This window comes from Aegilops tauschii, chromosome 1 (assembly GCF_002575655.3).
Source record: "Aegilops tauschii subsp. strangulata cultivar AL8/78 chromosome 1, Aet v6.0, whole genome shotgun sequence".
Classification (NCBI taxonomy): domain Eukaryota; kingdom Viridiplantae; phylum Streptophyta; class Magnoliopsida; order Poales; family Poaceae; genus Aegilops; species Aegilops tauschii.
This window is the reverse complement of record NC_053035.3, coordinates 307817193-307844831: the sequence shown is the minus strand read 5'-3', so window position 1 is coordinate 307844831 and position 27639 is coordinate 307817193. Positions and strand designations below refer to the sequence as shown.

The following is a 27639-nucleotide window of genomic DNA, read 5'->3' as shown; positions in this document are numbered from 1 at the left end:
GTGAATTATTGGTGTAGATTTCAGGATCATCGGAGCCCGAGCTCATAAATGAATTTTCAAACATTCCTGTTCCTTATAACCCGGTTTTCAGTGTGAACACTTGTGATATTATTCCATTGCCTGGACCTTCTCTATTTGATTCTGTTGCCAGGGGCGGATACAGGATTATGCCTCAGGACATTGTCGCCTGCCGGAATAACCTGGCCGCGGCACAGGAGGAGCCTCAGGAGTGGGACCCTTAGGTGCCTGCTCCCCAGCACTTCAACATAGGACCCCATGGCTTCTTCGACTGGTGATTACCAAGTTAGGCCAAAAGACTAAGCTTGGGGGAGTACGTATTTCCACTGACATTACATTCATGTTTACACATTTCATTCCCATTGTCGGTGTCCACACTTTTTCATTGTATTATCCGTGCTAAATTTATTTTCTCGCTTTCTTCTTGTGTGTTTGAAAAACTTTGAGAAAATACAAAAATATTTCCTGCCTCTTTTTGATTTTTCTTTCTAGTGTAGTTAGTTGCAGTATCTAAAAAGAAAACCCAAAAAGATTTCCTTGTTCTTCTTTTGCTTGTTGGGAGCTTTCCCGTGTAAATAGTTTTCTCTTTTTTGTTTTTCCCTTTTATTTGCTTGTTCAAGAAAAACCAAAAACTCCAAAAATATTTCATTGTGTTTCTCTGAATTTCTTTTTCTTTTTATTGATTCATACCGAGGAGAAGACCACGATGAAAATATTGAGTGGCTCTCATATGCATTATTGTTGATCTAACAAAGAGCCCATATTGCTTTGTCTTCTCATGTTGAATAAAATGTTTGCAGATTCTAGCTTAGTCCACGTCACCCTTGCACTACTATTATTTTCATATCGTTTGGTCGTGCAAGTGAAAGGCAATAATGACGATATTTGATGAACTCGCGATGGCAGAGAGAAACGGGTATGAACTCGACTTGTTCTGTTTTTGTAAATATGTTTAAGCTAGTATCCATGATTCATCCTATTATGACCAAACATGTTTGCAATGACAATTAGAGATTATAGTTTCTCATGCCATGCATAAGTAGCTAGGAGTGGATAATGATTTATCTTGGATGTCAACATTGCGTTAAAATGATTGTGATGTAGTATGATGATATGGTATCCTCCTCTAAATGTTCGAGTGGCTTGACTTGGCACATGTTCATGCATGTAGTTGAATCAAAACCAACATAGCCTCTATGATTTTTATGTTCATGGTGTTCATATCCTACTCATGCTAGTATCCAATGTTACTTATGCATAATGCATGTTCATGACCGTTGTTGCTCTCTAGCTGGCCGCTTCTCAACCTATTTGCTAGCCTTCGCCTGTACTAAGCGGGAATTCTGCTTGTGCATCAAAAACCTTAAACCCAAGTTATTCCAGATGAGTCCACTATACCTATCTATATGAGGTATTACCCTACCGTCCTAAGTAAATTTGCATGTGCCACCTCTAAAAACTTCAAGTAAATATCATTTTTGTGTGCCTGGATTGTTCATAGAACGACAGGAGGTAGTCGGTATTTTCCATGCTAAGCGGATTAATCTCAAGATGAGTGTTTATTCACTTGTCATTGCACGAGAGGGGCGGTAATAGGGATTCCCAGTCCCAAACCGCAAACAGACAAGAGCTTACAAATAATCAAACAAAAAAACTCCTACAGAGTCATAACCTTTACTTTATCGCTTGGGAACCGCCACTAATGTGTTTAGCATGGAAGATATTGATAACTGATGGTCGCGAAATAAACAAGAAGGGTGCATCTCTCAAAATTTCATTTACCTCTGTTTTAAAAACTTGAGCTCTCGCACCTCTGCAAATCACTGCTACCCTCTGTGAAGGGACTATCTATTTACTTTTATGTTGTGTCATCACCTTCTAAAATAAGCGCTAGAACCTGAGAGCACTGCTGTCTTGCTTATGCATTGTGTGTAGCTAATGTTGGGTGCATCACGACTGGATCTTTTCTACCATGAATTACAATATTTAGTCACTGGCTCACTGCTTGAACTTTGGAGGTGCTCTACATTTATGTTTTGCGGTCTCAGAAAGGGCTAGCGAGATACCACTATTGTCATATTATATCATGGTTGTTTTGACAACGTGTTGCTATTTGAGATATCTTATTATTGCTCGCTAGCTGATTATGTCATTGATATGAGTTAATATAATTTTTAAGAGTTATTGTCGACATGGTTAGTTATAATCTTGGCTGAAAACCTCGGTGTTGTTTAAGCTTATTTATGTAAACAAGAGCAAAAGAGTTCGTAAAAGTTTTCTTTTTCACTTTTAGTTTATCAACTGAATTGCTTGAGGACAAGCAAAGGTTTAAGCTTGGGGAGTTGATATGTCTCCGTCGTATCTACTTTTCCTAACGCTTTTCCTCTTGTTTTGGACTCTAATTTGCATGATTTGAATGAAACTAACCCGGACTGACACTATTTTTAGCAGAACTACCATGGTGTTGTTTTTGTGCAGAAATATAAGTTCTCGGATTGGAACAAAACTTTGCGAGGATTTTTTATACAATAAAAGATAATTTTTGGAGCCAAGAACCACCGAGGGGGCACCTGGGTGGGCACAACCCACCAGGGTGCGCCACCCCCTCCAGGCGCGCACAGGTGGGTCGTCCCCACCTGGTGGCCCCGCAGACACTGAAACCGACGCTAAAAAATCACATATTTCCAGAAAAAAAATCAGGGAGAAAGAATTGTTGCGTTTCACAAGACGGAGCCTCCGCCGTCTCCTGTTCTTCATCGGGAGGCCAGATCTGGAGTCCGTTTGAGGCTTCGGAGAGGGGGATCTTCAATCTTCGTCATCACCAACCCTTCTCCATCGCCAATTCCATGATGCTCCCCACTGGGAATGAGTAATTCCTTCGTAGGCTCGCTGGTCGATGAGGAGTTGGATGAGATTCATCATGTAATCGAGTTAGTTTTGTTAGGGCTTGATCCCTAGTATCCATTATGTTCTGAGATTGATGTTGCTATGACTTTGCCATGCTTAATGCTTGTCACTTTGGGCCCGGGTGCCATGATTTCGGATCTGGACCGTTTATGTTATCACCATTATATATATGTTCTAGATACGATTTTGCAAGTTATAGTCACCTACTACGTGTTATGATCCGGCAACCCCGGAGTGACAATAGTCGGGACACTTCCCGGTGATGACCGTAGTTTGACACTGGTACAGCGAGGTGCTATACAAATGGTTTTTAACCCCTTTCCGTGACGGCGTTCGGAACCGTCACCTAGTGAGTGACTGCGATAGGGGGGTCCTTCCCACATGACCCAGATACCGTCGGGGATATGCCCTCCTGGCACACACGCTCGGCAAAATGAGGTCGTGTGCGACCGGCGAGCGACCAAATACGGTTATACGTACAGTAGTGCTAAAAAATACAATTATACAGGCGAAATCGTTTCCGGTCGTAAGTACATCCCACACAGTCAGTCCCCGCTAAACGTTTCCGTTCGTATATACATCCCACACAGTCACTCCAAGGAAAACGTTTGCGCAAGGTGGCGTAACGCAAAGAGTTTTCAAGAGAATGTCATGTGTGATTGTTCATTGATCCAACACGGTTTATTCCTAGAAACTGTGTGCGTTGCATGAGGTCATCGCCCACGGTGTTTTCTCAATAACCGTTTGCAATAGGAAAACCCAATTAGCAGGCTAATTGCCCTATTATTAATAATCCATTTACTAATCTAATTGACATTCATATTAAGCACATAATATATTTCATTTCCATATTAAGGAAGCAGGATTTCATAATTGAAATACATCCGAGCACAACATGATATAGCTTCAGCACTTAGCTACCTCATTACACAACTGCACCAGCACCAAGTTTCACATGCAGCATCTAGAACCTTTCGAAATTAGCATCATAGATGGTACATAGACAGATGCATCTCATCTGGAAAACTGCTGAAGCGGAAGGCGAATATTGAGCCTTCATTCATGTTTAAGGTCTTTGCAACTTTAGGCCAGTGCCTGTGGATGATTGACAGTCCATCCTTTGACCTCTTCAGGAACACTTCAATAATTGAACCGTGGATGTTGTATGAAAACTTTCCTCGCCTCCTGACCATAGAGGTGGTTTGAGAGGTAATCATCAGTGAACTGCTTTGGAAAGGCCTGAAAACAAGGATGTGCATAAATATCTTCTCTATATTGGAAATGGGGAAAAGGAAAAAAAAGGCAAGGTATAATAGTTAGTACCATCTTGTAAACCTCAGTGCTTCCCATTGTTTCCCTGCAACACATATAAGGTAGTTAGTCATCAGGTTAAGTAAGGGTTCGCATGCTATCAGTAAAATATGTTGATGATAAATAAGCACATTGCAGATTCATCAGATTAATTCAAGCCACATGGAAAACCCGTTTATCCGAACCAAGCATGATTAAGAACTAGGAAATATAGCACTTGCATATGTTTCTCATGTATTAAGTGCAGCCAAATTCGATTTATTCCTCACATGGTATACAATAACAGAATGCAGCCACAACAATTGAACATCGCATTGCAGAATTGAACCAAGCAGTTAACTAAACACCACAACAAATGAACCAAACGTTGACTGAGCACCACATTGCACAATGTAGCATACTCCTAATAGAAGATCAGACAGTTAACCAAACCAAGCATGCTTAACAACTTGGAAATATAGCAATTGTATTTGTTTCTCATGTATTTAGTACAACCAAATTCGATTTATTTCTCACATGGTATACAATAACAGAATGCAGCCACAACAATTAAACATCGCATTGCAGAATTGAACCAAGCAGTTAACTAAACACCACAACAAATGAACCAAACGTTAATTGAGCACCAAATTGCAGAATATAACATACTTCTAATGGAAGATCAGGCAGTTAACCAAACCAAGCATGCTTAACAACTTGGAAATATAGAAATTGTATTTGTTTCTCATGTATTTAGTACAGTCAAATTCAATTTATTTCTCACATGGTATACAATAATAGAATGCACCCACAACAATTGAACATCGCATTGCAGAATTGAAACAAACAGTTAACTAAACACCACAACAAATGAACCAAACGTTAACTAAGCACCACATTGCACAATATAATATACTCCTAATAGAAGATCGGACAGTTAACCAAACCAAGCATGCTTGACAACTTGAAAAATTGCACCCTAAATAATTGAACATCACATTTGCATAATTGAACCAAACAGTTAATTGAACACCACATTGCACGACATATAGAACATATACTCTAGAGCAGAAGATTGCATGGTAAAAGTAAATAGCACAATTCACTAGTATTTGTTAAGGAAAGGCAGTAGCTAGCAAACTGAACATGGGTCCTTATAGTGAGCTAATAAGACAAGCTACTCCTCATTGTCGGCGATATCAATGACGATTGGCTCCTTGGACATGGAAGAGGGCGAGGCCTCCGCATCGTGGGTGCCCTTGTCGTAGTGGTGAGTTGCCTGAGCCGCTCCGGGCACCAACCTGTTGGCTCTCGAGATGAGGTAAGCACGTGCACACTGAGGAAACACCTCGTAGTCTTCGTCGAAGGCACAGACGATGGCCTCGAGAAAACGCCACGAACTGTCGTTTAAAGTAGCCAACTGCTTCGCGGCGTTGGCGCACGAGGTGTCGACGGTGGCCTCGACGGCGAGGTGCTCCTCCAAGATCTGGGGGTCGGCACGAATGGCAGCCATCGTGACCTCATCCGCGTGTGCGGCCGTGATTTGCTTCTCCGCTGCCAAATGCTCCTTGAGATCATGGCTATACTGCGTGCACCATGGCTTAGGGCGGCGCTTATTTGGTGGAGGGGTCGGTGATTTGGGTGGAAGGTGTCGCGCCGGCGGTCGGGGCATGTGGGATGTGGAAGGAGGAGGAGGATGGGGGTCGGGTGTGGATTACCTGCCTGGATAGACGATGCCGAGTAGCGTGAAGGAGGGTCGCCGGCGAGGAGGCGACACTGCAAGCAAGGAGTGAAGGCTTCAACTTGGAAAGGAAGGCGGAAACAGGGGAAATGTGACTTTTGGTAAGGGGGAGGGGGCGGGGAGGTAGATATTTCTACGGAAGCCGAAAATTTGGAATCGCTTCAGCGAAAAAACTCGCGCGCAAAGTGTCATCAGACACGGTCCCTTATTCAGAGCGGGCTGTGGATTGTAGCCGTCGCACCTTCTCACGTAAGCCGTATGCGTACTATACTCCGACGGTGCTCCAAGATATTTTGTGTTGCATCTCACACGGTTGGTTATAATAAACTGTGTGGGATCTACTTGATTTTTCATCTTGATTTGAATTACATAATGGGGTCACAGTGGCAATGGACGGTGTTTGAATTGCTAGACCTTTTATCTGCAGTGAACATGAAACTATATGTGTGTCGTAAAAGAATTGGAATTATTCAGGGTTCGTTTGGACATTTTATACATTAAATTGGTTTTCTAGCCATTTCAGGTGCACAATTCAAAATTAAACTACATGCACATGCTCCGGTGCACCAACATGGGTTGTAAAATCATATATGTGTCCATGGGTTTATGCTTATGTCCCATGCAAGAAATGGGGATGAATTTCGAACACCACGGCACCGTGGCTCTCCGGCAAACGTTGACGTACTTGCTTTTGTAATTCTAGTAAATCCAAAAGTCATCCGAAATTCATGAAACTTGGCATGCTATCATGGAGCGGCATCAACATGCCGTGGTAAAAATTTTGTCCCATTTTGGGCGGGTTTGGGTATAAGCTTCTCATAAACCAGAGCTTCTCACAACAAGTGTGATGGTTTCGGTAGGGAACGTTTCACTTTTTTGGACGAACGATATCCGTTGCCGCTTCTCGATTTCAATTTTTTTCCTAGTGTCAACATAGAACAACAAGAGTGTTGTGTTAATTTTTGGGATTTTTTGGGGTTCACTTGGAAATTTTTATACATTAACCGAGTTTTCTATGCATTCATGTGCATAATTCAAATTTGAACTACATGCACATGCTCTAATGCATATAAATTAGTTGAAAATTCAAATCTGTGTCCTTGGTTGCATGCTTAGGTCCCATGCAAGAAATGGGAATGAATGTCAAACACCCTGCCACCATCACTCGGCCGCAAACATTGAGATACCTGGTTTTTAAATTCTAGTAAATCCAAAACTCGTCAGAAATTCATGAAACTTGGCATGCTATCATGGAGCGGCATCAACATGCCGTGGTAAATTTTTGACCCATTTGGGGTAGGTTTGGGGATATGCTTCTCACAAACCAGAGCTTCTCACAACAAGCCTGATGGTTTCGGTAGGGAACGTCCTACCTTTGGGGACGAAACGATATCCATTGCCTCTTCTTGATTTCAATTTTTTCCTAGTGTCAACATAGAACAACGGGAGTGTTGTGTCAATTTTTGGGATTTTTCGGGGTTCGTTTGGACATTTTTATGCATTAACTGAGTTTTCAATGCATTCATGTGCATAATTCAAATTTGAACTACATGCGCATGCTGCATATAAATTGGTTGAAAATTCAAATTTGTGTCCTTGGTTGCACAATTAGGTCCCATGCAAGAAATGTGAATGAGTGTCAAACACCCTGCCATCGTCACTCGGCCGCAAACATTGAGATACCTGGTTTTTAAATTCTAGTAAATCCAAAACTCGTCTGAAATTCATGAAACGTGGCATGCTATCATGGAGCGGATCAACATGTCGTGGTAAATTTTTTGTCCCATTTGGGGCAGGTTTGGGTATATGCTTCTCACAAACCAGAGCTTCTCACAACAAGCATGATGGCTTCGGTAGGGAACGTCCCACCTTTGGGGACGAAACGATATCCATTGCCTCTTATTACTTTTGAATTTTTTCTCGTGTCAACAGAGAACAACAGGAGTGTTGTGTCAATTTTTGTGATTTTTTGGGGTTCGTTTGGATATTTTTATGCATTAACTGAGTTTTCAATGCATTTATGTGCATAATTCAAATTTGAACTACATGCACATGCTCCAGTGCATATAAATTGGTTGAAAAATCAAATCTTTGTCCTTGGGTGCATGCTTAGGTCCAATGCAAGAAATGGGAATGAATTTCAAACTCCAGGGCACCATTGATTGCCGGCAAAACGTTGAGATACTTTGTTTTTAAATTCTAGTAAATCCAAAACTCGTCTGAAATTCATGAAACTTGGCATGCTATCATGGAATGGCACCCGACATGATGTGGTATTTTTCGTGTCCATTTTGAGAGAAGGCGTACTCGAATAACAGCCAACAAAGGCATTTTGGAAAAATAGCTGCCACTTTAATATCTCAAACGTTTGTATAATTCAAACCATGTGCGTTCTGCTAACCATTCACGTGACGCCATGTGTCTTGGTTTTAATGGATATAGGTTTTAATGGCTCTTGATCGCAAACGTTTTAGATAGAACACCCGTATGGAAAGTGAGAGCAGGATTTGTGCATTTCTTGAACGCAAACGGTTCTTTTGGATGACCCGTGTGCAACCACTTACAAACAATTTGGTAAGATTTGCATCTGTTACATTGGGTATGTTGCCATTTGTCAAACTGGAAAGATTGGCATTTGTTGATCTAGTAACATTGCCATTTGTCAATCTTGTAACACTGCGATTTATCAAAATATGAAGCTAAAAATCACTAGCAGTGTCTAATTTTTGCAACTAAAATTCAGTGATTAAGCATAGATGGAGGCGAGGAGGCGTGTTCAACCGGGCGTGCAGCAGGCGGTGCAGTACTATTCGATTTAACAGCGGGCGACGCAGTTCTCGATACGGCTTTAATACAGATGAGGGAGAGGGTAGCGGTTCCCGAAATGTTGAACGGCCAATGATGCATCCTCCTTCAATTAGCATTGTGTGAATGCATGAGGGAAGTAATGGGAGTAGGACCGGGAAAAGAGGCAGCACGATGTGAATGCAACGCAGTTGCACTCATATAAATGCGCCCCTCCATTCCAATGCATCTACCACATCGTACGCACCTAAGCATTTGCCTAAGCACCTACACTAATAAGCGCAAAAGTGCTCACTCCAGAGTCATGGCGGTGATGCGCGCGAGCGACCAGTGACTGTGCCAGATGGTCCACGACGCCGGCCTGCGGCATGGCACCGAAGATCGTCTCCAGACAGTGTTGGCGACTGGCTGGTGGATGGCCGCCGTCGACGCCAGCTACAACTCTTAGTTGGACCAGATGATCATTGCCACCACCAAGTTCACCGTCGTCAAGAAGCTCGTGGACAACATCGCCGTACTCCTCCAACCCGCGCGCCCGGGCTCCTCATTGCCTGCCACCCTAATCGGCCTCCATGGTTAGAACCTCTTTCAAGCACTGGTGGCCCTGCGACTGCCCGCCGACGCCACGAAGAATGTCCACCTGGAGGTCGCACTCGCCGCGAGGCGCCTCGCCCTGCAAGAATTCGCCGACCTGCACATCCACGTGTATGAGCAAATCGTGTACATAGGTATCTACAAGGCCAGTGAGGACGCTACGACGTTGGCCTTCTTCAACCGGCTAGAAGCCTTGGATGCCTTTGCTGAGAAGCACCTTGACCTCGACACAAAAGCCGCCGCTCCTTAGCCGCCGGTCGGTGGCCCGACGCACTGAGTTGAAGAGGAGGAGGTCATACGTTGATGGATGCATCTTTCTTCTTGCCTCCTGTAACCACCACTGCGATCGCATCATCGTGGCCTTAATTCTTATTGTGCTATTGCATTCTCGTTCCAGTCAATACAGACATGTGCGATCCCTTTGCTTAATTATATGCATCACTGTAACTAGTACTCCATCCGTCAATTTATAAGTTGTGCTGCCAGTGTTTGGTGCCGGCGCACGATCACACACGTTCGTGTGCATGCGGTTGCGCCGGGTGCGGTGTGACGATGCAGTTACCCGCTGCAAAAACTGCCATGCAGGGGACGTGTCATTGACCATTGGGCGGCAACAGTCGGTCATCCGGGTGCCCAATAAAGTATGCAAAGAGGGATCCTACAGCAGCAAAGACCAGCTTCCCTACCGATAGATCATCTAACAGAACTCCCAAGTTAACTGTGCTGAGGCTTGAGTAGTCATCAGATGGGTGACCGGATGGGAAGTGGCCTCGATATTAAATTAACTGATGTGATGGGTCACTGTAAACATTTAATTGCGTTGAATGTATACAGTGCTCCATCATGTTAGTTGAATTCCTTGTTTTGTAATTTTTGACATTTTTTGTTTTTTGTACACATGTTCATTGGCTTGAAGAAGGTCTATCTCGTTACCTTTTGATAATTTTTGTTTCTTGAACACATGCTGATTGGCTTGAATGAAGGTCTATCCCGTTACTTTACGACATATTTCCAAAACATGGACCTCGAGGTTAATTCAACTAATAGGACGAAGCACTATATACATTCAACGGAATTAAATGTTTTCTAAAAAAAGTGATATGATTTCTGTGAAACTTATAAGTTATGTATGTCAAATTAACCTCTGTGTACTTGTTCTCGAATTAACCTCCGGGCCTTTTTGCCGCGTATCACACACATCTTGTTAAGTTGAACCGTTTATGTTCTCTTTCCTAATCGAAAACAGTTCATTCGACTGAACCGTATGCTGTATATCACACACACCTTGATCTGGCTAACCGTTTATGTTGATTTCCCTAATAGCAAACCGTTCATCGGAGCGAACTGTATGCCGTATATCACACACACATTGATATGGCTGCCCGTTTTTGTTGTTCTGTCTAATTGCAAACAGTTCGTCTGGATCAACCGTATGCCCTGCATCGCACACACAACTAAAAATCTGAACCGTGTTTGATGGCTCCGCCATCGCAAACGTTTTGCACCTTTTTTGACAGTTCTTTTACACCACTGTTTGTGATTATTGCATCGCACACAATTTCGTCGAAGGGTGTCTGATCGTAGTGTCGCGTTAGCAGCATCCTGCAGTAGTGTGAGGAGTTCATGTATTCACCGTGTGTTAATGCTTTGTTCCGGTTCTCTATTAAAAGGATGCCTTAATATCCCTTAGTTTCCAATAGAACCCCTCTGCCACGGGAGGGTAGGACAAAAGATGTCATGCAAGTTCTTTCCATAAGCACGTATGACTATTTACGGAATTCATGCTTACATTATATTTATGAACTAGAGCTAGTGTCGTATCGCCCTAGGTTATGATTGTTATATGATGAATATCATCCAACAAATCATCGATCCAATGCCTACGATTTTCCTACATATTGTTCTTGCTAAGTTACTACTGCTGTTGCTACTATTGTCACTGCTACAAAACCATTGTTATCACTGTTACCGTTACTATTGCAGTTGCTACTACTATCAAAACTATCATACTACTTTGCTGCAGATAATTAATCTCCAGGTGTGGTTAAATTGATAACTCAGCTGCTAATACTTACAAATATTCTTTGGCTCCCCTTGTGTCGAATCTATAAATTTGGGTTGAATACTCTACCCTCGAAAACTGTTGGGATCCCCTATATTTGTGGGTTATCACTCACTGCCTCTCACGCTCAAACGAAACAAAGAAGAAAGAAGGAGGGAGACATAAGACACGGTGGTTCCGGCGCACGAATGGCTTTTTCCTTGAGCATGAACTCGAATCCACTCCTACAACAGTACACGGGATGGAGTTTTATTAGTAGGCGCACCCACACGACGTCACGCTCCCCACTCCTCCATGCCCGCGCGCTCCGCACGCTCTGGCTCACGCCCCCGTCGCGCACAGACGCGATCAACGCGGCCGGGCTCCAACAGAACATCGCGGTCACCCCCGCTACTATCGCTAACTAACCCACGCATCAAGTGCGCTCGCACACACGCACACCCCCCGTCACACACGCACACACGCACACAGTCTATACACAAGTCGGACTATGCCTGTACAATGGTCAGATCATACCCAGGCTCGACGCGGCCATGGACCAGACCTGGCGTGCCCGACGCCGGTCACCACCGCAGGGACATGGCTTATTGCGCCAACATGCCCTTGACCCCAGGCGCCAGAGTCGCGTCACTAGCGGCCCAAACGCGGAGCTCCTCCTAACCTCCTCACCTTCTCCTCAGTAACTGTCGGATGGCGTCTCGAGCCTGTGCATCGCGGCGCCGTCCGATTGTTGAGACAAAGCACACAACATGATCTTTTGTTTGTTTGTTTGAGGAAAACACCACAGCAGCTGAGAAGCAGCCAAGCTGATGCGGGAAGATTTGCTTGTTTGTTGTTGTATTGTGCCTTGTGCGTGAACATGTGCCAACTTCTAAGCCAAGTACAGTATGCATGAGCTACTATTACTACATACTTCCTCCATCCTAAAATTCTTGTCTTAAATTTGTCTAAATACAAATGTATCTAATACTAAAATTTAAACAAATTTAGATAAAATGTGACTTGATACATCCGTATTTAGACAAATCTAAGACAAGAATTTTGGGACGGAGGGAGTAGTAATGAAAAACTATCATTTGGGCTGGGGTCCACGGCCCCCTCTGGCCCTAACATAGCTCCGCCGTTGTGTTTATAAAACATACACCACATAAAAATTAGATAATCATCGTGCCTGAATGGAAGCACACCCGACGTCGCACGAGCTGGATCAAGCTCGTGGCGTGGCGGAGCCATGTGCGGTATGCACATTTAGCAACACCAAAAATGTTGAATAAAAAATAATAATAGATAATCATCACTTTGTGTTGATTCTAAAACCCTGTCAGTTTAGTTTGCTTCATCTAGTTCCCATGTTTGTGTTTATCATCACATAATGTTAACTTTTCATGTTTTTGATCCACTTTGCTTTTCACCCAAGGTCACCGTACTGATATGGCCAATGTTGATGGGTAGTCAATGAAGTTGATATGGGGGGGGGGGGGGGGGGGCTCAAGGTTTTTTTTTACAATTGTTAGTGATATCTTGTTATGCATTTGCTTTACTTCGAGAGGAATTCCATCTCTCGGGAGATAAAGAAAAAGTTTGGAAGATTTTTGGAACCTCATTTTTCACGGTTACCTTCTCATCACTAAACAAGAATGACTCAATGCGGTAGCAACCATACACATCATTTTTCATTCAAACTTACTCAGCCATTTTAATCCCTGTGTGTCCTAAAAAACATCGTCATGTGAATTCAGATAGTTTTGGTTGTATTTTAACATATGAGAGACGGGTGATGACTTCGGTAATCTCAAGACCCGAAATCGCCCTATGTAGACACTGTGATCATACGTTGGTTGTTTAAGTACATATTTGATCTATCGATGGTTGATTAATGTTGGATGGGCATCGTACAAAAAATGTCTTACATCAAACAGTGTTCCTTGCGAACCTGCCAGTTTAGCCTCTCATATGTGCTCATAGGGACAGGGGGTACATGTGTGCGTCCATAAAAGGTGAGTGTATATATGTGAGCGTCTGTGTTGTGTTGTATTTATTAAAAGAACATAAGAGAGGGGAAGAAGTTACATTTTTTGAGCTGCTAAATAATAATCTTCACAAGCGAAAGATGAGAATGAGAATGAGAATGACCATCGACCAGTAACTGTACCACAAACATAATTGATGAAATCGGGGCGTGAAAAAGAAACTAGAGACTTCTGCCAGTAATATACTACTCTCTCCGTCCCATAATATAAGAACGTTTTTGACACTACACTAGTGTTAAAAACATTCTTATATTATGGGATGGAGGGAGTAATAAATAAAACAATGTGCATCTCCAGTATTCCGTCACACAACCTCTAACAAAGTTTCTAAGTAATTCAGAAGCATCTAGCATGTGTAGGGACCAACAATGAGCAACCTTTGAAGTGAATTGCAGACATAACCAGCAGTACATCTTTCGTAGCCTAAGTCAAAAAAAAAAAAAAAAAAAAAACCAAACCAGTTATCATAGCATTTGAAGTAACGCGCTGCTTATTCTCTTTTCAGTCCCGATAGCCATTCCGACGTCATTTCAGGTTGTATACCGTGCGAGGGTTTGGCCCTAGCATGAACACTGTATCCACACAATGTCCTTTTCGCCAAAGAACCTACTCTTATGATATTTCATATACTCCTTCCGTTCCTAAATATAAGTCATTTTAGACATTTCAAATGGACTACAACATACGGATGTATGCAGACATATTTTAAAGTATAGATTCACTCATTTTGCTCCGTATGTAGTCATTTGTTGAAATCTCTAAAAAGACTTATATTTAAAAACGAAGGGAGTATAATATATTGCTATTGGCGCCTAAGGATTGCCATAGCGCTGTGAGACCATCATGCTGTATGAGTTATCCAATTTTGACAACCCTACGTCAAGAAGACCGGGCAAGCCACAAACAAGGTCATGATTTAACTATGAAAATGTTAAAATTGCAAGCCACAAACAAGGTCATGATTTAACTATGAAAATGTTAAAATTGCAAGCCACAAACAAGGTCATGATTTAACTATGAAAATGTTAAAATTGCAAGCCACAAACAAGGTCATGATTTAACTATGAAAATGTTAAAATTGCAAGCCACAAACAAGGTCATGATTTAACTATGAAAATGTTAAAATTACCAACATCAGATATTTAAGCATTGCAAAACAAACGTTTTATATGGCAATTTGTGTTGTTGCAAGGATGACAATTTCATTTAGCAAGCACGGCAAATCCTGGCAAAAAACTGAACATTGCCAGGATTTGCCATGCTTGCTAAAGGATTGACATCCACGCGACAACATAATTTGCTATAAAAAAACTTTTGTTTTGCCATGCTTACATATCTGACGTTCGCTGGTTATCAAAGCGCTTTAATTATTGCTCTTGCCTCCGTGCGTGGCTCTCTACTGGGAATTTACATGTACAACGGCGTGTGGTCGGTTACAAGTCCTACCAAAATTCTGCTCCCCGTGCATGCAGCTACTACCAGTTCCATAGCAGAACGGGGAAGACAAAAATAAATAATGGAAACCAGTGGAACTATGTAACCTATTTTTGTATGAGCAGGAAGAAAAACTGTTCCGTGTCCTCCAGCGTTGCCAAGCTCCTTTGGAGAGGGGAGATCCGGGGGTTAGAGGAAAGAATGCGTATTCACAACCACGGCGCCTTCACGCTTCGTCTCTTCTGCAGCAATAATGTGACATGCTCGCCTCTTGTCGGATTGCCGCGAGAGAAAACATGGTGTATCAACACTGATGGGCCGGATCTTGCAGCTGGCGTGATCGATTTTCGGATATCTCTTTTGGTTCTTCCGGTTTTACTACTGTTATTGTCCCAGCGGCTTTTGTTTGTAACCCGACTTCTGCCTCTCTAGCAACTTCACCTTGCTCTTGAGCTTCTTGTCCAGTTTCTTAATGTATTTCTCTTCCCTTTCGCGGTCGGCAATGCCCGGCCAGAACACTTGCCCAGTTAACGGCCACAGCCATTGGTCCGTCCCGGGGTGCATGCCGTCATCCGCTTCCTCTGCTAGATCCTCGTCCATGCTTTTCAGGAGGGTGAAATCGAAGAACTTCACCCACATCTCGTTTCTTTCCTCGCGCAGATGCTGCTCTTTGCTCTCTCCAGTGACAGGGTTAAGGTACACCATCTTCCTTCCACTGTGATAAGCCCAGATATTTACAAGGATTTCCAGTATTCGACAATAGCAGTGCCTTTTCTGGGGTAAAGATGATGGCTGAGTTGAGATGGCATCTGTATTGAATTATAAAGATAAGTTAGGGGGGGGGGGGGGGGGGGGGGGGGGGGGGGGGGGAATGGTCACCTCAGGTTGTGATGCTCCAAGCAAGCATGAAGCTGGCTCGGTATTGTTTCCATTCAAGCTATGAAGCGAATCAACAAACATCCTGCAAAACATGACTCAATGAAAATAATTTACACATAAAGATAAGTGAATACCTCCTAAAAATATGGATCATTACCTTGTGAACATGATGAACTTTAAAAATGACGGGGTGGGCATTACCCAACTATGAAGAGTAGACCAATAATCGCCATCATTGGGCATTGGCGGCAGGGCTGCAACGCCCTCTGGTAATCCGTACATATTCCTAAATGCGTCCTCAAAGAGAGTTCTGCCAAATAACAATGAAGGTAAAGCCTAAGCAAGCAGATTGGAATAGAGCATTGTATAAATCTCTTGCCTAATACACCATGGCAGCTACATCGTCAAACAATGATGCAAAAGGTAGGAACAAATAGCACAAGTCCCTTCAGATCAAGTTGAAGCAAAGGAAAAATGTAATAGTACACTGAAGACAAAATGATTTGGGGAGTGGTTCCTCACCCTATTGCCTGAACTCAAAGGAACATAACCAAAAAAAATAACTAAATAGAAACATGCGAAGACTTCAAAAGGCACCTGCAATGACCAGCATTTAGGCAATCACACGTTGACCAAAAGTTGGATGTTTGATCAGTATCCATTGGCACCCAGTAGTATATAACATCCTCATGATTTTCCCCAGCCATAGTTTTCTCTAAGGTTTCTTCAGCACTTTCAGACAAGGAAACCTGATGAGAGAGAAAGATTAAAAACATAATCATATCCTGTTTCATAAAAAAAACATCCAAGAGTTGATATTTATGCCAGTCTTCAAAAAAGCAATATAGGCAAAATGTACTTTTTTAGTACATACTAGTATTAAGCAGCAATAATATCAGATATCAAATTCAGAGAATGCACCATTATGACCAGTGGAACTATTGCTGCTTAAAAATATCATTATGTAGGATCATTGCTGCGTGGATGAATGACTGAAATGAAAAGTTACTTAATAGCTTTACTGGAGCAGGCCGTATAAATAGATATTGTCCACCCAGAAAACCTAAAATACCAGGGTATTTAAATTTGACCTGTGTGTTCAGGGTGTAGAAAAGTTTCTATAGCAGCATATACTGGACATAACACAAGAGAAGAACAAATTGACTTCCATAGTTCCATGGTTAAAATAAAATGATTGCAGAATCTGAACTCTTTTTCTTCCTGGAAGAATACAAGTTTCTCAACAAGTTCACAAAACTAATATGGCCAAAAGTGACACAGGACTGAGGAAAATCAATGAGAAATTCATAATTTGTACCTTCCTTCCAGCAGCTCGCCATGACTGGAAACCTATCCACGGTAACTTATGTACAGTATCAATTCTGTTCGCAATGGCAAACATAGCACCAAATTCACAAAGAAGATCACGATAGTACGTATCGTCTAGAACCGAAAGCCGCATAACAGCATCAACATCATCTGATCTGGGTCTCCTGGCTCCTTTTGACTGACACAAAATTTATCCAAAAAAATCAGAAGTGGTGAATGCAACTTTAACTAGCAAGACCAACAGGTAGGAATAATACAATAAAGCATTGTGCCGATAAACATACATGAACTTTAAAATTTAATTGCTAGAAAGGCTAGCAATTCCAATGAACTCCAAATTTTGATTCTTAAAAAATAACAAAGTAGAAACGATCCACACTGCCAAACTAAAAACAGAAGTTGAACACACAAGCACAGTTAGGTCAAACTGTGCCCGGACTTACAAGAGTAATGCCACGATATAAAGAACCATGGTGTAAAAATGGCCATGCGCCCTCTCCACGGTAAATCTCATATATACAGACGGGCTGCCCAGTTCTTTCCAGTTCGCCTTCATCACGTTCATTTCCTTCAGGCTTCATCCTTTCCGATTTTCGGGCATTTCTGTACACCTCATCCCATGTTAACAGAGGTTTTTCCACCCTTTCATCAATCTACATAGCACAAAAGTATATGATTTTTTGTCCAGAATATTACATTTTAGTATTGTTCGAGAAGAGGGATTATGTTAAAACAACAACAAAAAACTCACCTCCTCCATTTCTCTCATCTCAATGTCTTCAAAGATTTCAACTTCACTTAGATCATCCCAATCAGACTGGGTAGGGTAGTCATATGAAGAAGTATCATTGCTATCAGAATCGATTGTCCAATTACTTTGAGCTGATTCCCCTAAGAGAATACCAGCAATTCTTGTGTGGATATGTCTTTCATCTTCTGAAGAACTATTGCCCAGTGCAGCTTTCGACTCGAAAGGATCCCATAACCATGTTCTCTCTTTAACTTGAGAGAAGGAAAGTGGTAATCTTGCATCTGAAGGATAGTGCAACACACTTTCAAGAAGCTTAACATGAGCAACAATACAATCATATGCTAACATGTTTTTTGAAAGTAGCTTCCCCTCCAAAGCAACAGAATAGGCAGTGTCCAAAAGTCCCTTTTCTCCTAAAATCCGCATGAAAGCTGAAGCTGCTGTGCTTGGGTCGCCAGAATTAAAAAGGAAGGCATGAATACCATCAGTGACCTGAAAATAACAAACATGTTTGTGAAAAGGATCTCCCAACACAACAGTGGCAAAGCAAATACTCCCTTTGTTAAGCAAATGTAGGACGTTTTTGCAGTTTAATTTAAACTGCAAAAATGTCTTACATTTGTGTACAGAGGGAGTAACATATTATGGAATGGATTAAGTAGCATACATATTTTGTTATAACAGTTAGATTTGGCGCAATGATTGGAATTTCAGAGGACATAGACCGCAATAACAAAGGAGGGAAACCAGGTTCCTGTCTTAAAGATCCATAGAGAACAATATCAACAAACATTAGCAGGTTTCCGATATCATGTGTCATGGGGAAATGCTTTACAGAATCATCAGGAAATCCCATATGAGATGCAAGTTCCTGTACAAAGAAAAAAAAAAAAGGATAGTCAGTGGAGCCAAAGATGACCTGATATGGGACAACCAGTAGTCTCCCTCTCCCATGTGTGTAATGAATCCATTTCACAGCACCTAAATGTTTATGCAAATAAATATATATCACATATAACATGCCATGCATCAGTCGTCTAGTGCCTTCAGTCAAACATAGGAAGACCTTGCAGTCCAAACTCCTCTAAATAAAAATTGCTATTTTCGACAGTACAAGGCATTTCTGCCAAGATTCACGACGAAAATACTTTATAATATTACCTGGAAAGCAGAGTTATAGGTGTCACTGCCATTTCCACAGAAAAAGATGAACTGCACTCCCAATTTTTTAGTTCTTGCCATGTCCATGACATGTGGAGCTGATGTACGCAAGACTGTTACATAATCCCATGGTAATTCATCAAAGAACAGGTAGCTCCCAACAACCAAAACAACAATATCTTCTTCTTTGATTCCATGTTGATTCCTTATAGTTCCTTGAGAATGTGACAAGCCGTATCGTTTAGCAGCCCAGATATCAACCGGAGAACCAGGAATCACCAAGAAATTCCCAGTATCAAGTGGAGAGTATAATAACTAAAATCAGAAAGATAAAAGTCAGATAAAGGCTATGCTCATCTTTAGTTTAATTATTTCAGAATACAAAGTTGGGGCAACACATACAGGGAGGTGGCTATCTGGAAACACAACGTCAGTGCATGCATTAAAATGAGCTCGCCAATCTTCAATATGATTTGGAACGGACAGATGCGGCTCTGGATAATTCCTAAGGTGCTGCCCAAGAGCATCATCATGAATAAGCCAAACCACTGGTGGAAGTCGAAAAGGTTCCTGCATAAGACTGAACACAACATAAACGTGCTGAGTTGGAAAACAAATAATGTTGTGATAAAGGGGAAAGAAAATCCAAAATTGTAAAACAAAAGAATAACTCGTTTAATAACACAAAATTTAGTGAAACGGCAGAATTGGAGCAGTTGTCATTTAGGGTGTGTTTAGTTTTGATTGGACTGGAATGGAACGGGTTCGTTCTGCAGCCGGTCAATATTCCTGTGTTTGGTTGAGGAATATACCCGGGAGATGCGGAACGCACCAATACTTCCGAATCGGTGGAATTCCATCGCTCCGCCTCCGCCCCGAGGCTCACCTCTCCCTCTTGTCTCTCCACTCTTAGCCGCCGCTCTGTCATCTCATCTCTCCCGCTCGTCTTTCTCCCTCACAGCCGGCCGTCTCGTCTCTCCCAGCGATAGGAGGAGCGGCCGTTCTGCCGCCGGCACATCTGGGCGAAGGAAGGAGGAGCGGTCGTCCTGCCGCAGGCACATCTGTGCGGCAGCAGCGGCTAAGGAGGAGAGCAGCGGCCAGCTTGGGCGGAGCAGTGGCAGCGGAAGGAGCAGCATCAAGCATGGGCTGCGGCAGTGGTTGGTGGTTGCCGGTGGTGGCCTCACCTGCTAGGTGGCTGCCGGACGCTGCACGAATCAATTTGTTGAGCGGCACAACATGAGCAGCTCGCGCAGCGCGAGCAGACGGCGGTCTAACACACATCCGGGTACTGGCCGGCGACTTGGAGAGGAATTGGCATGCGGCAGCTACACCACAGGAGAGAATCGGGCTCTGCTCCATCGTCCACTCTCACTTGTGTGTTTGCCAGAAACTATTGATAATCACATACATGGATATTTGTACATGCTTGTTGTTGCCTTTTGCAATTGTATATTTGTGCATGCCCGTGGACCATTTATTGAAAATTCTTTTAAATTTATTAGTAAATATATGATTGTGTATAGACTATTGATGTCATTTATTTGGCATGATTATGAAGCATGATACAATTATTGGTGATGAAAAAAAACTGTTAGTCTGAAATTGAAATAAAATGCTTCTGAAAATATAATTGCGTTGCATATATTGCCAGAAAGGCAAACACATTTGAACATTTCTCATTCCATTCCACCAACCAAACACCGAGACGTAACAGTTCTGTTCCACCTCATTATTCGTACCAAAGACAGGGATGGAACCACTCCATTCCTGTCGAATGGAAGTATAGAATAATTACATTCTGTTCCACTTGGTACTTCAACCAAACACACCCTTAGTTATCAGCAGAACCGAAATGCTTCTAGTACAACCAGAACTATTTTATTTTGGGAAGATTTATCTTTGTCAGAGACCTGTATCGCAATTATTACATGGTGCTCACATCAGAGCATATACAACCTTCCACCCAACCAATTACGTGGAATTCCATAACTAATCAGAACTCTACAGCTAGATAACAATAATGTTCAAAAGGTTCCATCATTTTCCTAGAGCATTTCATTTAAAGTGCTATATGAGACCATGACTAAGCTAAAGTAGATTGAACCGTTCCAGGAGTTGATATTCCGATTTCTGGCAACATAATGTCAACTCCAGTCCAAAATCAGCAAAAACAACCAACTAAAACAGTCATAAAATGATGCAATTAAGTCTTAAAAGGAGCAATTTACTAATATTAGTTTGTACTTTGTAGTCAAAATTGCCAAAATTTTGCAACAGTAAGTTGACTATACCAGGTGGTCATAAACAAAGGTTGCAAATAAAGGAATTAGTTGATACAGTTATACATGATGCATACTGTTTTAGCTAAATTAGACATGGAGAAACAGTATACGTGGTCACACAAATAACTGTATCTAAAATTGTACTGTGTCCCAAAAGAAACAAATCACTGACTCACATCGAAACAACCCTTTTCCCTTCAAGAGAGCTTACGAGCACAGCATTGTATCTACAAAATCAGGTGCAGAGAGTATAAGCACCAAGAGATTAGTAAGAATAGCATGTGAATAAAGGGAAATGTTACATGTTAAGTGTTCAGTACTCACTTTGACCAATCGACATACTTCAGCTTCTCAAAGCTCACAACATTTACATGGCAAATAGTTTTCCAAATATTGTGAGCTTTCCCATCCGTGAATGCTAAAACCTGCCCCATAGCAACTCAGTCAACACTTTTCTTCTTATTTTACCAAGTGACAACTGGACTTTCACCAAAGAAGCAATCTGTCTACGGTGTGTCATGTCGTTGCAAAGCAACTCACCTCGACCTCGTATCCGAGTCCCCCAAGACTTTTTGCTAAGGTAGTGAGCATCAGGGATTCTGCGTCTATGTTCATAGTTCCCACAACCTGAAACAATGCAAAAGCCAAACTCAAGTCCATGGCATGCAGCTGCAACAAAAACAATCATACCGTACGTACGAGACTTGACCAATAAAAAAACCAACTACCCAAGCAGACACGAGGTGCATCTATCTAGGTAAGCATGTTTGTTCCTCCGCCCAATAATCTCTGATCAGTACAGATAAAATGATAGATAACTGTAGTAACACCAGCGATCAAAACCGTCCACGTTTCACTTGGGTGAACCCCAAGCAGAGCTCCACTAGATATATAGATTAAAAACGAGCATTCCTCACCGGAACCGAAATTTTGGAACTGATGCAGCTGAGCTACGAGGTACTGAGCGTGAATTATATAGAGTATGATATATATTTAAGTAGCGCGAGAGCGAGAGCGAGGGAACAGGAAGACTCACGAGCGCTAGCCTGACGGGCTCGAGGCCGGGCCACCAGCGGCGCGCGGATCTCGCGGCCTCGAGCCGGCTCTCGGTGTCGAACGCGCGCAGCACCATGCGCGAGGCCGAGAACCGCATCGCCCCTCCCCCGTCGGGCGGCGGCGGCGCCCCCTCCCCGTCCGCCGCCGCGTTGCCGTCGCCGATGGGGAGCAGCTGCCAGACGACAAGCAGGGAGGCCGTGAAGAGCGCGACGAGGAGGGCGAAGAACAGGTGGCTGGGGCGGCACGACAGCCCAGGTCGGCGCCGCCTCCGCACGGCGCCCGCAGCGGCGGCGGCCGAGGTAGACCCGCCGGCGCCGGCGGCGGGGAGGTGGTGGGCGGCGTCGGAGTGGGCCCCGCGCCGCCACATTGGAGCAGCGGCGGCGGCGGCGATCGGGGAGCCGCCTCGTCCCGGGGGGCAGTGGCTTGGCTGGCTGGGCTGGGTCAGTGGGAGCTGCGCGTTGTTGCTACCATGCCCATGCGACTCGTCACGAACCCACGAGTAGGGGTTTGATCGACTCGGGGTTGGTTCGGGTGCGGGTTTGGATTTGGCGACGCGTCACGAGGGAAGGGGAGAAGGAGGAGTGAGGAGGAGGGTTGGGATCGATCAAGCGAATTGCAGGAGCCGAGCAACCGCCGCGCCGCGGGGGGGAACGAACGAACAAACGAATCTGTGGACTTGCGTGGCCGTGAGAGCCCGAGCAGGACGCACTACCTTTCCTCTACCTCTGTCTCGCTGTAGCGTACATATAAATATCGTATAATTCGTATTTGTATTCATTTCTATTTTAACAAAATCACAACCGACCCTAAAACCCTCGGGCGACTAGGGAGGCGGTGGACTTAACGGCGCCCGTGGATCTGATCGACGGGGCGCGATGGAGGCGGGGGGCTCGATGGCGACATCCAACCCTCCCGGCAACCAGCAGGAAGGCGGCTCCTCCCATGACCGCTCGGCCAGGGCGGCGATGGAGGAGGCGCTGGGCAAGCTCGACATCTCGGAGAGGGTGATGGCGCACCACCGAAGTGGCTTCTGGCCGGCAAAGTGCTGCACCAGAATCTATTTCATATACAGACGATCTTCAATGCCCTACGCACAGCATGGGGAAACCCTAGAGGCTTAGCTATTCGGCCCCTGGGGGAAAACATGTTTGTGGCGGAATTCGAGTCAAAACGGGATCGAGATCGGGTCTGGGACGGATCGCCCTGGCACATCAATAAGCATGCGGTGATCCTTGAGAACTTTCGGCCCCATATGCAGCCGGCTGAACTCCGCTTCGACCGGCTACAGCTTTGGGCCAGGGTAGTGAATTTTCCCTATAACATGAGGAATGATAAAATGGGGTTTAGCTATTGCCAAGCAGATTGATGATCAAGCAACTGTTGTGCAGATATACCCGGTGGGTGGCTTTCTAAGAGCCAGAGTATCGATCAATGTATTGAAGCTTCTCCGCAAATGGATAGCGATTGAGTCGGCTAGAAGGAACAAAACAGATTGGTATGACATTCAGTACGAACAGGTGCCCACTTTTGCTTTTCGTGTGACCGACTTGGACATTCAGATCTCCTGTGCCCAACTCCAGGGAAAAGAGATGAGAAGGGTGATTTGCCATTTAAATCTTCCCTTAGGGCACCGGAAGACAAGAAGAAAACGAATTCTGGAGATAGCTCAACGAAAGAGAAGTATGAACAGCAAAACAACACAAAGGAATCTCGAACGTCGATGCCTCAACAGAAACCTGCTGCCACCGAGGTTAACTCCCCTAAGAAACCTATTCAAAATAAGAGGAAAGGAGGACCTCAGGCAAATCAGGTGTACAGACCGGTGGTGCCTTCGCCGATATTGGCTATTACTCAGCACGGTGAGCAAGGACTTGAGACTGCAGCAATGGACCTTGGTGCAGGTACATCAACCTCGGAGATGGAGGAGGGAGATGGGGCGATAACAGCTGATAGACATCCCAAGAAAAAGAAGCCCACCCCACCCACGTCAGAAGATTCGGCGGCGCTTGCTAGTCAGCACTGCCCAACCAAATGAGTGTGATGAGCTGGAACTGTCAAGGGCTTCGGAACCCTCGGATAGTTCGAGAGCTTCGCAATATTGTGAAGCAAGAAGGACCCGCCCTTCTGTTCTTAATGGAAACCAAGATAAAGGGCAAAAGAGTGGAAGACTTGAAGTTTTCTTTAGGTTTTTCCGGTTGCTTTGCCGTTGATAGCAACGGTCTTAGTGGTGGTGTTGGCCTTTTCTGGTTAAGAGATGTTAATGTCAAGCTTGAAAATTATAGCTCGTCACATATTGATGTTTCTGTGAAATATGGTAATAAAGCTTGGCGATTTACTGGTTTCTACGGAGAGCCACGGGTGGAAAATAGACACCATAGTTGGTGTTTCCTTCGCACGTTATTTGCTGTCCCGCATCAGGCATGGTTATGTATGGGTGATTTTAACGAGACCTTGCATGCAAACGAGCACTTCAGTTCTAACCCTAGACCGGAATACCAGGTGCGGGCATTCTAGGATGTGGTCGCAGATTGCTCTCTCCAAGACTTGGCATGGAGAGGGGTTCCTTATACATGGGATAATAGACAGACCGGGACATCGAACGTGTAAGCCCGTATCGATCGTGCCCTGGCTAATGCTCGGTTCCTAAACGTTTACCAATTTACTAATGTGAAGCATATCAGTTGTGTGGAGTCGGACCACTGTTTCGTGGTCGCTGAGCCAAGATCTTCAGACCAGAACAGATGGCAGCGGAAATAGCGGACCTTCAAATATGAAAATGTATGGCAATGCCACGCCCAATATGACCAGCTAATCCTCGATCTTTGGCGGGTTGGTGCTGGGCGGGAGGGCCTGCAAGGAGTGGTCGACGCTTTGGCCATCGTCCAAAAGGATCTAGGAGCTTGGGGAGAACAAGAATTTGGTAATCTAACAAAGAATGTTCATACACTCCAAAAACGCCTAGAACGTTTGAGAAGCTCATCTGTGGGGTGAGGCCCTTCGCAAGAGGAGCTTTCTGTTTCATCTTAGCTGTGTGAAGCTCTGCGCCAAGAGCAGATATGGCTTAAGCAATGTGATGACCCACAAGTATAGGGGATCTATCGTAGTCCTTTCGATAAGTAAGAGTGTCGAACCCAACGAGGAGCAGAAGGAAATGACAAGCGGTTTTCAGCAAGGTATTCTCTGCAAGCACTGAAATTATCGGTAACAGATAGTTTTGTGATAAGAGAAATCGTAACGGGTAACAAATAATAAAAGTAACTAAGGTGCAGCAAGGTGGCCCAATCCTTTTTGTAGCAAAGGACAAGCCTGGACGAACTCTTATATAAAGCAAAGCGCTCCCGAGGACACATGGGAATTACTGTCAAGTTAGTTTTGATCATGCTCATATGATTCACGTTCGTTACTTTGATAATTTGATATGTGGGTGGACCGGTGCTTGGGTGCTCCCCTTCCTTGGACAAACCTCCCACTTATGATTAACCCCTCTCGCAAGCATCCGCAACTACGAAAGAAGAATTAAGATAAATCTAACCATAGCATGAAACATGTGGATCCAAATCAGCTCCTTATGAAGCAACGCATAAACTAGGGTTTAAGCTTCTGTCACTCTAGCAACCCATCATCTACTTATTACTTCCCAATGCCTTCCCCTAGGCCCAAACAATGGTGAAGTGCCATGTAGTCGACGTTCACATAACACCACTAGAGGAGAGACAACATACATATCATTGAAATATCGAACGAATACCAAATTCACATGATTACTTATAACAAGACTTCTCCCATGTCCTCGGGAACAAACGTGACTACTCACAAGGCATATTCATCTTCATAATCAGAGGAGTATTAATTATCATTAAGGATCTGAACATATGATCTTCCATCGAATAAACCAACTAGCATCAACTACAAGGAGTAATCAACCCTACTAGCAACCCACAGGTACCAATCTGAGGTTTTAAGACAAAGATCGGATACAAGAGATGAACTAGGGTTTGAGAGGAGATGGTGCTGGTGAAGATGCACTACAAAAAATACACTTCCGTGATGATACGTGTTTGTCACAGTAGGTCACGTTTTTTGTCATGCATGTACATCCATGACGATTTTATGACAGAATCAAGATAGTCATACCTGTGCTGTCGTAGAAGTGTTCCATGACATTACCAAAATTATCATCACGGAAGTGTCCACTTCCATGACGATAAATCGCGCGTCATAGAAGTGCTTTCGTCAAGGGTGACCGACACGTGGCATCCACCGTAACGGGTCGCCGTTAAGCTATCGGGTTCCGGTTTGGATCCGATAACCCGTTAACAGCCCCGACCAATGGGGATTTTCCACGTGTAAAATTATCATTGGCTATAGCAACCACGTGTCAGCACCCGAAAAGGACAGGTGTTAACCGCCCAATGGACAGGAGGCGCCTATGATACGTCAACACATGGCAAGGCCCAACAGCGGCCCATCTAGGTTAAAAAGGCTGGCCCAGTCAAAATTAGCGGGCTGGCCCATTAACGGCCTGCTTGTAGATGGCCCATTCGCAGTTAAGGCCCGTACGACTATTGTCAAATCGGCCCGTCAACGGCCCGTTCTAAACTTGTCATCATCGCGGCCCATGGTCACTTCTGGCCCGTTAACAGTCTGCTAAATATTTGGGCCGAATTACGGCCTGGTGTGTTTCCGGCCTGTTAAAGGTCCTGCTTCATTTGGGCCCATCTTTTGGCCCTTGAAACTTTCAGCCCATAAACGATCGTGAAGGATTTGGGTCATATTCAGCCATGTCTGACATTCGGCCTGTTAGAGGCCCACTGTAGATTTGGGCCACTTCCAGCCTGTTGTGATTTTTGGCCTGTTAACATTGGACGAAATCCATGGGCCATATGTGGCCCAACATCACATAGGGCCTATTAACGGCCCATATAAAACTGCTACTAATCAAGCCCGACCGAACTTCCGGCCTGTTAAAGGCCCGTGTAGTAGGTCGGCGCATTTACGGCACGTCTGAATTTTGGCCTGTGACCCGCATTGTAAATGGGCCACCACGAGCTGAGATACATTTCGGCCTGCTAATGACCAGTGGGTTATTTGCCACAATCAGGGCCCAATCTCACTTTCGGCCTATTAAAGTCATGTGTTATTTATGGGCTCGAGATATTTACACATGTTAACAGCCTATTGTTACTGAGGGCCCAAACTATGTTTAGGCCTATTAAAGGCCCACTAGGTGCACAGGCCTACCAAAAATATGAAAGCTTCTGCTGATTTAGGCCCAGATATTTTTAGTGGGCTACATGCAA

At 43.9% G+C, this 27639-nt stretch overlaps 1 pseudogene; it reads right to left on the bottom strand.

Annotated features, from left to right (window-relative positions):
* Positions 1–14797: 14797 nt before the first annotated feature.
* Positions 14798–23060, bottom strand: LOC109774390 (uncharacterized; annotated as a pseudogene).
* Positions 23061–27639: the final 4579 nt, after the last annotated feature.